Genomic DNA, 13,076 nt, shown 5'->3' with positions numbered 1-13,076 from the left:
ATCCAAATTTAAGTAAATTTGTAAAACCTGTGAAAATCAATAAACATTTACGTCTTTCTTTTTTTTAAAAAAAAAACCCTTTGGGTCCCTTCCAACTCTACCATTTTAGAATTCCTTCTGGTTATGGGATGACTGGCATAGCTGCCAAGTTTTCCCTTTTCTCGCGAGGAAGCCTATTCAGCATAAGGAAATTTCCCTTTAAAAAGGGAGAACTTGGCAGCTATGATGACTGGTAACACCTAAAAATTACTGTTGTGGCAGAATTGGGATTCAAGTACACCCTTTAGTGCTAGGGAAATAGGCTCCTAAGACCTGAGTGGGTGAAGGGAAATCTTCCCTTCTGTATCCAGGTCTTTGATATATAAATTGGTCTTTGTCCCACATATTATGGCCCTCATCCAGATCAAGTGATGCAATAACGAACAGCGCCTGGCTTCAGCTTCTGTTGAGAAACACATAGACCTTCCATATAAGATAGTATCAGGGAGGCTCCAAAGTCTGGGACATTATGTACAGCCCATTTCAATTTGTCTGCACTATCTGCACATTTATGCACCCGATTCTCAAGGAACCACTACCTGCGCCCCTGCTGCTCTTCAGAGTCACACCACCACATTGACAGAGGCTTCTTTCTTTTTTTAAAAAATACTTTTTATTAAATTTTCAAATTAAAACACATCAAATCACATTGAAATTATTCCCAATTACATTTTTACAAATCCAAATTAATCTTACAATTCCAATTAGAGAAAACATTCCAATTATAGCCAATTATACGACAGAGGCTTCTTTCAAGTTGACCGGAATGAAGTAGGAAACCAAGAAGGTTCCTCCCAGCTTCATATAATAGGTGTCTTGTGAACTGGGAGGAACAGGCATTCCTTCCACATAAGATAGTATCAGGTGGGCACGGAGGTCTAGGACACTGTGAGTAACGCAACAATAACAAAAACAATAGTAAGCAAAGAAGATCGCACATGGGTGGAGGGAAGCACTGGGTTGTCGGGGAGGGAGGTGAAGGAATTAATTGAAATTGTTAAAGATTGGCATAGGATTTAAGAGACTTAAAATAAGGAAAGAAGCAGCAAGAAATATCACGTAAAGGTATTGGAGAGGAAATCAGTGTAAATGAAAACATGAGACTTATGGTATAGACTTATGGTTTTGCTATACAGTGTATATGATTTTATTTTGGACTTGTCTGTTGTTGTTGTTTAGTGGTGTCCAACTCTTCGTGACCCCATGGACCAGAGCACGCCAGGAACTCCTGTCTTCCACTGCCTCCCGCAGTTTGGTCAGACTCATGTTCATAGCTTCGAGAACACTGTCCAACCATCTTATCCTCTGTCGTCCCCATCTCCTTGTGTCCTCAATCTTTCCCAACATCAGGGTCGTTTCCAGGGAGTATTCTCTTCTCATGAGGTGGCCAAAGTATTGGAGCCTCAGCTTCAGGATCTGTCCTTACAGTGAGCACTCCAGGCTGATTTCCTTCAGAATGGATAGGTTTGTTCTTCTTGCAGTCTATGGGGCTCTCAAGAGTCTCCTCCAGCACCATAATTCAAAAGCATCAATTCTTTGGCGATCAGCCTTCTTTATGGTCCAGGTCTCTCTTCCATACATCACTACTGGGAAAACCATAGCTTTAACTATACGGACCTTTGTCGGCAAGGTGATGTCTCTGCTATTTAAGATGCTGCCTAGGTTTGTCATTGCTTTTCTCCCAAGAAGCAGGCGTCTCTTTTAATTTCGTGACTGCTGTCACCATCTGCAGTGATCAAGGAGCCCAAGAAAGTAAAATCTCTCACTGCCTCCATTTCTTCCCCTTCTATTTGCCAGGAGGTGATGGGACCAGTGGCCATGATCTTGGTTTCTTTGAGGTTGAGCTTCAGACCATATTTTGCGCTCTCCTCTTTCACCCTCATTAAAAGGTTCTTTAATTCCTCCTCACTTTCTGCCATCAAGGTTGTGTCATCAGCATATCTGAGGTTGTTGATATGTCTTCCGGCAATCTTTATTCCAGCTTGGGAGTCATCCAGTCCAGACTTTCGCATAATGAATGCAAAATATATATGTATATTATGTGAATAAAACAATAAAAAACAAAAAACAAAATCAAAAAGAAAGAAAGAAAGAAAAGTATTCAGGACTCTTTCTACACTGAAATACTGAATTGGACATTGAGGGGAACAGAAAGAGTGTAGTTTGGGAATCCAATGGAAAATTGGGGCTCAGCTACAGTAGTAAAGAAAAAGTGCTTCAATACTTTATAACACCAGATGGTGCTGTGGAGTCCCATCTATTTTCCAATGTGATTTCCCTTTATGAAGTTTACAACACGTTTTCCTGAAATGTTTTTTTTTATATGCATCTAGATCCAGCCTAATAGATCCGGCTCTAATAGATCTTTCTCCAATGAACTCTGTTTTTGCATTTGGAGAGAGGACTGCTTTCCGTTCCTGTCTTTCCAGTGACTGAGTGTTTGTAAAAATCCAAAACTTTCTGCCGTGGCAGAGGTGGGGCAGGGGAAGCTTCCTTCTTTCCTTCTTTCCCCCTGTAACACAATACTCAGATGAACTCAATTTTTGCATTTGGAGAAAGGACTGGTTTCCTGTTGTATCCTTTTGGTGACTGAGTGATTGGTATATTCCAGAACCTACTGTTGTGGCAGAGCGAGCCCTCTAAATTTCTTTCTTTCTTTTGTTCTCTCCCCCTGCAACACAATTGTTAGGCTAGAGCCAACAGTGAGCACTTGCAGGCAGGGCCGGTGCTAGGGTTTTTTGCGCCCTAGGCGAGATCACCTTCTGGCGCCCCCCCCCTCCCCATTTCCCAGAGTTGTTGACCTTTTTTAGAAGAAATAAAAGTGGAATAAAAAATAAAATGAAAAAAATAAATAAAAATAGAAAATAGAAAAAATAAAAAATAAAAAATAAAAATAGAAAATAGAAAAATAGAAAATAGAAAATAGAAAAATAAAAAATAGAAAGAAAAAAATAAAATAAAAAATAAAAAGAGAGTTCCTTGGTTATTGGTGAGGGGAAGGGGTAAAAAGCAGTCTCTTTACCTGGCCATCAGGGGCGCGGAAGGGGCGCCAAACTCAGTGGCTTCAGGCAGCTCTCCGAGGCCACCTGTCAATCAGCCGCCAACTCGCCGGCGGCGCGGAAGGGGCCAGCAGCGCTCCCGCTGCTGTCCATCACCCCGGTGGCGCGGAAGGGCCCATGGGTCTCCCGTCACCGCTCAGCCTTGGGCCATGCAGCCCACGACGCTCCAGTGGCGCAGAAGGGGCAGCAGCGCTCCCGCCGCCGTCTGTCGCCCCGGCGGTGCGAAAGGGCCTGCAGGCCTCCCGCTGCCGCTCCGCCTTGTGCCATGCAACCCACAACGCTCCGGTGGCGCAGAAGGGGCATGTGGGTGCTACTAAGGGGAAGTAATGTGCACGCCTCACTTTGCGCCTAAGGCTTGTGCAAGCAGCTGCAGCGAAGCAGCCCCTCAAATCAGCACAGAGGCTCTGAGGCGCGCTGGTGGTGGCCACCTGGCTGGCTCGCTGGCTGCAGAGCACGGAAGCCTGCTGGGTCTTGCCCCCGCTGGGCTCATGGCACTCGGACGGACAGACGGCGCTGTCGCTGCTGCGCTGGGCGCACGCACTCAGGTTCCCCCGCCTCCCTGTCATGCAGCACGACCCTGTGCCCCCTGCAGGGCATTGCAGGGAAGCGCCTCTGCAGCCAGCAGCCAGCAGCAAGCAGCAGCAGGAGGGAAAGTGGCGAGCGGCAGGCGGCGGGCAGGGGGCAGGCTGGCAGCGCCCCCTCCAAGACGGCGCTCTAGGCGGCTGCCTAGCTCGCTTATATGGACGCACCGGCCCTGCTCGCAGGTGTCTGACTTGGACGGCAGCCCAGGTCTCAAAGGGAGGTTTGTTATGAGAAGTGCAGAGGAAAAGGCAGGGGAGGGTGCTCAGCTCAGAGAAACACAGGATGTATCAGAAGATAGTTTATCCAGCCTGTTCCGATGCCCCTTAGTGTGCAGGAATGCAGGAGCGGTGGATTAAAAAGAGAAGGGGAAGTTGACGTCACAGAAGCGACGGCAGAAGGAAGTGTTCTCGCTTGGTGTTAAAGGGAGGAGGAGCAACGCCAAAGAGTTAGATGAGTCATCATCAGAGTAGCCATTAGTCATGAGAGCAGAGAGCTCCAGACCTGTGGCTTGGTTGTTTTCACTTTTCTGAAAATAAACTTCAGTCTTTCACCGATTGAGCATGTACATGTCTTGCTGCTGCTTACAACAATACTCATTTCTATGGTTCATTGTAAAATGGCATTTTACTGAAGATTCTGGTACAGTCTTTTTGAGGAAAAAGGGTTCCATTTAATTCATCCAATCTACAAGCTGTGGGAGTGTCTGAGGCAAGGTCAAAAAGGGAGTGTCTGAGGCAAGGTCAAAAGGTTGCACAGAAATCCACTCAGCACCTGCGTAATGTGTCATCCAAACTGTCTCTGATGGAGGCCTGCATACCCCCAAACCCTTCCATTATAGGTCTCATTAGTTCATGCAAAGAGTAACACATCCACACAAAATCCCCCTCCCCCAGGTAAACATTGTAAATAGATACCTTGCATATCTAGCAATTGATAGCTTGCTACACTGAGATCTATGGCCAACACTGTGGGGACATAAACTTCCATGAAGGGGGATGGCGGGAATGACAATTACAGTGCCCCAGGTCTTTGAGCAAGGTCGAAGAAACATGCAATATTAAAGGACCACTTGTTTATCACTCATGGAAGACTGGCAGAAACATATGGCTGTGCATACCATTCATTCAACTGTGAGCAGCAGTGAGATACAAATGAAAGCTGCTAACACAACAATTTGGGAATATGGGCTGGCCAGAAGTCACCTATTCTGTTTCATCTGCAGGCTGGTTGAGAGTTGCCTGCTCGGCACATCGAACTATTACTATTGAAACCTGGAGCGGAACAGAAAACCCTCGTAAGATAGCATCAGGCATCCGCTGAGGTTTGGGACATTCTGTATAGCATGCAGCTGATTCCTCGGCCCATTGGATTTGTCCTAACTACCAGCACTTTATGCCTGAAAGGGCCCAAGTCAACCATCACCTTCACTCTCTGCTGCCCTTCAGAGTGACCCAAGGATATTGCCAAAGGCTCCTTGGACCTTTCAAGGCCACCAGGATAAGGTAAGAAGCCAAGAGGGTTCCTCCCAGCCATATATAATGGATATCTTGAACCCGGCTCCTCAAACTGACCAGAGCTTGAGCAACAAATACCGACCTGCTCTGAAAGCCTGCTGTCTCTCAGCTGTCAGCCTTCAAAAGCAAAAAGGCTTCATACAAGAAGGCTTTCCAATGGGGCAGAGCTTGTTTCTTGAGAACCGGGGCCAACGTTTGGTTAAGGTCTGGCTACTTACATTCTGTGTTCTGCTTTGCTTCAGGACTGGAGGTATGTATTGTCCCCACCCACCAGTCAGTTTTACATTCAGGTAGGTAGCCATGTTGGTCTGACGTAGTCAATATATATACCAGTAGCACCTTAAAGGTAAAGGGACCCCTGACCATTAGGTCCAGTCGTGACCGACTCTGGGGTTGCAGCGCTCATCTCGTGTTATTGGCCGAGGGAGCCAGTGTACAGCTTCCAGGTCATGTGACCAGCATGACAAAGCCACTTCTGGCGAACCAGAGCAGCACACGGAAACACTGTTTACTTTCCCGCTGTAGCGGTACCTATTTATCTACTTGCACTTTGACGTGCTTTCGAACTGCTAGGTTGGCAGGAGCTGGGACCGAGCAACGAGAGCTCACCCTGTTGCGGGGATTTCCTGCCTGCAGGGGGTTGGACTGGATGGCCCTTGTGGTCTCTTCCAACTCTATGATTCTATGAACCGCCGACCTTCTGATCAGCAAGCTCTAGGCTCTGTGGTTTAACCCACAGTGCCACACGCATCCTACCTTAGAGCACCTTAGAGACCAACAGCGCCACCCCCATCCTACCTTAGAGCACCTTAGAGACCAACTAAGATTGTTCTTCGTATAAGCTTTGTGTGCATGCACACTTCTTCAGAAACACTGAAACAGAAGTCACCAGACCCTTATATATAGTGGGAGGGTGGGGTAGGGTTTTTCTCAGGAGGGTAGTAGGAGGTGGGTGATTGACTCAATGGGTATGGTAAACCTGTTGACGACTGTTAACGACTGCAATTAGTCCTGCAGAAAAAAAGCAAGGGATAGTATGCAGATGATTAGCATATGTAATGAGACAGGATTCCAATATCTCTATTAAGACCAGGACTCTCCATAGTTTTCAGTTTAGTGATAAGTTGTAATTCAGCAACTTCTAGGTTAAGACAGCCCCAAGTTATTCCCCACCTACCATCTCCCGTTGAAAGTTTCAATGAGAAGACAGTGAAACATCATAATAATGGGGCAAAATGGACAAGGCAGCAGAGATTCAGGGCTCCTGCACACTGCTGCTCATCCTGTGCTTTTGAGGCAAGGGCCCAGCGGTTTTCCATTTGCCTCACCTCTTTCCCCAGGAAAACCCACTGTTTACGGCTGAATACAAACATGTCAAACCGCAGAAAACCCAAGTGGCGATTGTTTCGATTCAACAGTTTCTGCCAGTTCTCAAGGTGAAATTCTGCAATTTCAGAGGAGAGTTTGACTTCCCTTTTACCAGAGGGAGGAAGCTGCTTTTCCTCTGGCTCCTGATCAAAGCATGAACACTGCAAGCTGCAGGACAGATTGTGCCATCTTTGAAAAGGAGATTTCACTCGTCTAGGTGGAAGGTGTTGCTAGTCTCAGGGTATAGGAGATTGCCACTAATTTGTGTACAATTTCCATCTCATAATCTATACACAGAGGTGCAAATTCCAAGGGAAAAAGATTATACCATTGCTGTTCTGCGATCTATTCTGACAGCTATGTGTGGCAACAGAATTTTGGTGGGTTAGGACATAGAACATTGGTTGGTTCCTACCCAAATGAAATGCTGTCTCTTACAGCAGATGCTGTGAAATGCAAAACATGCAAGTCACGCGGTCCTGGCAAGCCATGCGAACCAAAGGGGAAGACATGTGAGGGACCATTCTGTATTATGGTAGAGACCTTGTCACGTAAGTCTTTCCTGTCGACATCCTTCCTTTTGCTATGCTGGGACTAGGACGACCTGAGATTTAAGGGTTGGTTTCTTTAAAAAAGGACATGTATCTTTCATAAGTTTTAACTTTATGTTATTCTATTGTTGACATTTTAGTAGTTTTAAAATTCTGTTTAATTGCACATTTTAAAATGAAGTCTAAAATGTAATTTACTTAGATGTGGAGTATCTCTTGATACAGACTATGGACCAATTCAGTAAAAATTCTCTTCATTCACTAGTTAATATCAACATACGTGCTACTCTTTCTCTCTCCAGGTCAAACCGGTGAAGTGATTAATCATGTCAAAGACTGTGGCACTGAGAGTTGGAGAGAATTCTGTGGAAAAGAGATGCAAAGGGGAGAGAAAAAGACTGTACATTGCTGCTGGCATACTGACTTATGTTTTGACTGATCTTACTATTCTATTCTTAAGTCGTTTACGCCTATCCAGAAACCTCATGGTAAAGGGTTGGTAACAAATCTTTCTCCTTCTCCTTTGAGAAAGGTAATATTAGAACATTTCATATCATTTCCTTTCAGTGGATTCAATTCAAATGACAGACAAAGGCCCCACACAAATATTCTGATGCCACGTCCAATAATCGCATTCAGGGGATGTTCCACACCCAACAGCCTCACGGTCCTCCACAAACGGGTGGCTGACTGTGTGACCTGGGGCGTCTTCTGTATTTGCAGAGGGCTGCCATACATCTTCGACCAAAGATTTTCCAGCATCCTGAGTGCATTGGGAAGCCTCCACAAGCACAGGAAACCCCCCACTTTGGCTATCCAAGCTTGTAAATAAAACACTCATTCAATTTACAACTTCGTTTCTCCTTCCTGCTCCCAATAGGAGGACCACTCATTTGTGCTCACTCATTTATACACTCCATTGTCTGATAGTTTTAAAAGTAATTTCCCCTTGCAAAATGCATAATTGACTTAGCTATTGGGGTGGGACAGGACGCTTTTTGGACAGTTGATGGACATGGACCAAGCATTGATTAGTCAGTAGGTTTTGTGGGTCTCTTTATGGCTGCCCATCCCTGCATGAACTTGGCAAATCACAGAAGATGTTATCAAATACTATAACCTGTGCTAGGGATGGTGACAAGGTTCATTGAAACAGATAAAAGTACAAACTTGGGTGCTGTTTCCATGCTCTGGAGCAGAACCATCTACCCCAACCGATAGCAATGTTTTGTTTCAGATTAGGGCACCAATTTGTGAAAAACTTCTTTTCACACCAATATTCTCCCTCACAGCTCTGAATCTTGGACTCAAAACTATGTAATCTCTAAACAAGCATAGGAAAGCAAAAAGCCCCTTCCCTAGGCTGTGATATTACATTTCACAGAACAGCATCTCACCTAAATCTGGGAGCAGCCCTGATTGGCCAGCCCTTAATTAGAGCATCCCACCCCATACTCACAGCCAGGATAGTCAATTAAGGAGCTGGATCCACTTCCACCTAGACTCTCCTGGGCCCTGTCTATCAGATTCTCAATTCATCTCCTCTTAGAGCTCATGGAACCCTGTTCCTCCAAGGCTCTGCTTGAGCAAAGAGAGCTTGAATGTACTCTGTTCTCTTTCCTGAACATTGCAATGTAACTGGAACGTGGCAAAGCTTTTAAGTAGTTTGGACTGGTGGGAGTTCTAGGTGGTCAATCAAGACAGAGTTCAATAACAATAGTTAAAATTACTGCTACTTTTGCATGCATAAAAATGTGATAATAATAGCTTGTAATATTGTTTTATCGGATGCTTCAATCCTTTCTTTCAATAAAGTTTGTAAGTGAACTTGTGGTCTATATTCTATTTTGCTTCCAGTCTGTCATCTGGCTTATATGGGCCATATGTTTCTCCAAGTCTTTGCACTCAGAATCCAAAATAAAAGGGCCTCGGTCAACTCAGTAACCAGCCAACCTGCCACCTCTCCCCATTTAAAAGCATGAGCTCCTATTGGATGCAATTTGGCTCCAAGAAATATGGAGGTGGCCAGAATATCTGTTCATGGGATTGACAGGAATGAGAGTCTGTCTTGCAAGTCTGCTATTGTTGCACTGTGCTCTAGGACTTCAGACAAAGACCAGAAGAAGAAAACACCAGGCAGCAAAGTTTCAAAGTTCTAAGAGCAATTTTATTGTTTTTGTCAGACAAAAAGCAATAAGGTGCAGCCGGTTACTTGGCAGACGGCACACAGCGGTTACTTGTGCAATGGGTTAAATACATTTTTCACACAGCAAAGCCCAGCCTCTTGTAATCTTCTTTGGCCTATCAGAGTCATTCCTATATTTGCATGCTCCAGTCAGAGAAGCTTTTAGCTCCTTAGTTGCCTTAGTCTGTTTCAAGCTGCATTGCTGTTTTGCTCCCCCAGGGGGTGCTGAATAACTATTATTGCATCTAAGTAGCTGGCAGTTACCCCCAATGCAGGTGCACATTTGTTTTGCTGAATTTAGATCTTTTTGCGGTCAGCCAGTTTTGGTTTGTTGGGGAGTTTCCAACCGATAACACAACAGGACATAACAACAGGTGGTCGGCTTGTGTGCATCAAGAACATTTCATGCATGAGCGGCATAGCAATTTCTGAACATTGCAAAGCTACACATACAGATATTTCTAAACATTGCAAAGCTACACATACAGATATTTCTAAACATTGCCCTTTGCTAAGAAGAAAGATGCACAGCAAAATGCGGTTTTCAGATAACATGGAGTTCTCCAAAACTTTTGGTCCAGCCTAAAGTTGGCTAGGATTGTTCTGACCCAGTGTCTCTCACCTGGCTGCCTTTAATGCCACTCTCTCGGTACACAAATGACTTTTGAATGGGGCAAGTCTTCTGTCTGAGTGATTGGGGGCCAGGCTTGCTCAGACCTGCTAGTTTGCAGTGTGGTTTGCTCTGCCTCATGTCTGGACTATCTCTGCTACCATGTTGAAAAGAATCAGTCCATGCCTGGAGGAATACTTGGGCAAATGCCAGGGCCCCATCGGGGCCCCATCAGGGCGAATATGCTCTGGCACCACTCTATTGCATATAATAATAATAATAATAATAATAATAATAATAATAATATCCCTTCCACCAGATCTTTAAGTACATGTCTGACTACACTCAGCTTTCTCTTGCCTCTGTAATGTGAAACCCAGAAGGACATGACCACTTCCTCCCAAATTTCCCAGTATTTCCACTTCATCAATCAGTTTCTCCCAGTTGCTGCCTGAGGTTTCCTTCTTCTGGTCTTTGTCTGAAGTCCTAGAACACAGTGCAACAACAGCAGACTTGCAAGACACTCTGATTCCTGGAAATCCCATGAACAGATATTCTGGCCACCTCCATATTTCTTGGAGCCAAACCGCATCCAATAGGAGCTGATGTTTTTAACTGGGGAGAGGTGGAAGGTTGGCTGGTTAGTCAGTTGACTGAGATCCTTTTATTTTGGATTCTGAGTGCAAAGACTTGGAGCAAGATACTAATATGCTACGGTTATGTTAATGTTTGGGGTGGCCAATTGCAAATGCTGACTGGGCTCATGTGATTTGTGTATGGGATTCTATTAGAACACTGCCATGTACGATGCAAGAATGGAGGATCTGCTTTGTTGTATTCTTGCCTGTGCCTGCCGGAAGCTGGAGGGGTGCAGAGAGGCAGAGGAAGTGCTGTTGAGCAGACTTCCGGTCTGGGTGCGCTAGACGACGAGTCGCTGAAAGACGGAGCTCTGAAAAGCGGAGCTCGTTTTTCGAGTCGGTGGTCTGTCCGGAGGGGGGTTTTGGCGCCGCAAACCCGCCCAAACGAAGGGGAGAGTACGGGTCTCTCACCGAGCTAAAAGACGAACCAAAAAAAGGGCGTTAAGAGGCAGAACTTCGTCCCGGCACCGTGGGTGGAGGAGACGGAGAGGAGCCAGACGCCATAGAACGAGGACGCTCTGACGAGGCGCACGAGGACGCGCAATAGCTAGCACCCAAGACACACCAACCAGAGGAAAAATCAAGATAACCGACCTGTGAGAAAGCAACAAACATCCGAACGTGCTGATTAAGAAAACTCCAGGCGGAAAGCAAGGATGAAGCAGAAATCGTTGTGGCTGAGATTAAGAGGGATACAGGAAACACCGAATGAACAAATTGATGAAAAGATCATCAAGGAGCTGGCAAAATGGCTCAAAGTGAAGGAGGAAGACCTAGCTTATGATGTAGACAAAATATATAGGATCCGATCAGACAAATCAAAGAACAGGAGAGGCCCAGGAGACTGCATGATCATTCTAAATTCCAGATTATTGAAAGACAAAATTCTACAAAAAAAGAAACAAGAGGAACTAGTGATTGATGGAAGAACGGTGGCCATCTTTAAAGAGACCCCCAAAAGATTTGTTCTTAAACGACAAAAGTATAAAGAACTGACAGAAGCCCTAGGAAAGAGAGGCATATGGTTTATCTGGGAATATCCGGAGGGCCTGACCTTCTTCTATAAAGAAAGAAGAAAAACAATCAGAACAAAGGATGAAGCCGAAAAATTTCTGAGAAGACTGAAGAATGAAGTGGGAGAAGAAGAAGAAGGGGAAAGAGGCAGTGAAAGTTAAGGGAACAGAGGGTAGAGATTAGAAATCTAGGATTAAGAGAAATTATGCTGTATTAAAAAGGTTTTCTTTTTTCTTCCCAAGGGGGGGGGGAGTAAGGGAGGGACAGGTTGGATTTCTGTTGTAGGATTGAACCTCGCTTTCATCTCTTCTTTTTTTGAAGTTTCTTGAGATTTTGTATATGGGAATATTTTTAGGAGTAGCCAACAGAAAGTAAAATTTATAATTGTGTTTATTAAACTAAACAATAAAGAATGAGATTTAATTTGATTTCCTGGAATGTAAATGGATTGAATAAGAAAAGTAAAAGAAACAAGGTGGTACATTTATTGAAAAAGAGATCATGGGATATAATATGTATTCAAGAAACGCATATTTCACAAAAATATGAAACGTTACTAAAAAATGGGAAATTGGGAAATGAATTCGTTTCAGCTGATAAAAAGAAAAAAAGGGGAGTAGTCACGTATGTGAATCCTAAATTAAAAGCAGAAAAAATATTCCAGGACAATGAAGGGAGAATAGTAGGAGTTAAAATTGGATTGAGTATTGGAGAAGTAATAGTAGTCAATGTCTATGCTCCAAACGGATGTAAAGTAGAATTTTTTAAAAAAGTAGAGAAGCTGATAGGAGAAAACGTAAAAGAAGAAGGAATCATACTGGCAGGGGATTTGAATGGTATCATCAAACCAGAACTAGATAGAACAAATGCGGGAAGAAAGAAAGGAGGAAAATTACCCGGAAGCTTCCAACAGTTGATTACAAATTTTGAAATGAAGGATATTTGGAGGGAAAGGAACCCAGGGGTGAAGAAATTTACCCATTATTCGGATGCAAAAAAATCCGCAGCCAGATTGGATGCAATATGGCTGACAAAAAGTCTATTGCCAGGAATAACAGAGTGTGATATATTGCCAAAACTTATCTCTGACCACAATCCGATTATGATTAAATTGGAAGATCAAAAGGAATATATAAAAAGATGGAGATTGGATGAAGATATTTTAAGGGATGAGGCCTTTGTAGAAAAATTAAAATTATCATTAAAAGAATTTTTTGAAATAAATAATAGGGAAGACAAAATTAACAACAATCTGGGATACCAGTAAAGCATTCCTGAGAGGGCTTTACATACAACAAAAAGGAAGGAAACAAAGAGAAAGAAAAGAAAAAATAGAGGAGATTAAAAAGAAAATTGAAGAAAAAGAAAAAGAGTTAGGGAGAAATCCAAAAAAGGGAAAATTGGTAGATCAAATTAAAATATTACAAAAAGAATTGGAAAATGTGGTAGACCAGGAATTGGAGAGAAAGTTAAGATGGAATAGACAAAGATATTTTGAATCTGGAAATAAGGCCGG

The sequence above is a fragment of the Zootoca vivipara genome, chromosome 2, assembly GCF_965207765.1.
Source record: "Zootoca vivipara chromosome 2, rZooViv2.hap1.1, whole genome shotgun sequence".
Lineage (NCBI taxonomy): Eukaryota > Metazoa > Chordata > Lepidosauria > Squamata > Lacertidae > Zootoca > Zootoca vivipara.
Note: the sequence above shows the minus strand (reverse complement) of the source record.